The sequence below is a fragment of the Theobroma umbraticum genome, unplaced genomic scaffold (assembly GCF_002168275.2).
Source record: "Theobroma umbraticum cultivar Fairchild unplaced genomic scaffold, ASM216827v3 scaffold_30.0, whole genome shotgun sequence".
Classification (NCBI taxonomy): domain Eukaryota; kingdom Viridiplantae; phylum Streptophyta; class Magnoliopsida; order Malvales; family Malvaceae; genus Theobroma; species Theobroma umbraticum.
Genome location: NW_018397254.1, coordinates 15,117,782 through 15,118,408, shown reverse-complemented (window position 1 = coordinate 15,118,408; position 627 = coordinate 15,117,782). Strand labels below are relative to the sequence as shown.

At 35.6% G+C, this 627-nt stretch overlaps 1 non-coding gene across 1 annotated transcript; it reads right to left on the bottom strand.

Moving 5' to 3' along the window:
* Positions 1-201: 201 nt before the first annotated feature.
* Positions 202-308, bottom strand: LOC149527806 (small nucleolar RNA R71). Its single transcript, XR_016352288.1, has one exon. It is a non-coding gene; the product is annotated as a small nucleolar RNA R71 (small nucleolar RNA).
* Positions 309-627: the final 319 nt, after the last annotated feature.

Below are 627 nucleotides of genomic sequence, written 5' to 3'. Positions count from 1 at the left end.
TTTGGTAAATTTCCTAGAGATTTGCAATACCTTTAAATACAATGGAGTAACTGATGATGCTATTAAATTGAGACTATTTTCATTTTCTCTGAAGGATAAAGCAAAGAGCTAGCTTAATTCACTACCCAATGGGTCTATCACTACATGGTAGGACTTGGGCCAAAAGTTTCTAGCAAAAGTTTTCCACCTGCCAAGACTACAAAGATGAAGAATGATATTACCTCATTCACACAATTTGATAGTGAGTCCTTGTATAAAGCTAGGGAGAGGTTTAAAGAACTATTGAGAAGATATCCACATCATGGGATTCTTAATTGGTTGCAAGTTCACACATTCTACAATAGGCTGGTTGGGTTAACAAAAACCATAATTGATGCTGCTGGTGATGGGGCATTAATGAGTAAGAATGCTACAGATGCTTATAATCTATTGGAAGAGATGGCTTCAAATAATTACCAATGGCCTATAAAAAGGTCGAGTTTGAGGAAAGCTATTTGAGCTTATGAAATTAATGCACTTGGCACTTTAAGTGCTCAAGTAGCTATGCAAATGGCTGCACTATTTAAGAAGTTTGACACATTAGAAGTTCATGTAGTTCAAAATTCATTTGTAGTTTGTGAGCTATGT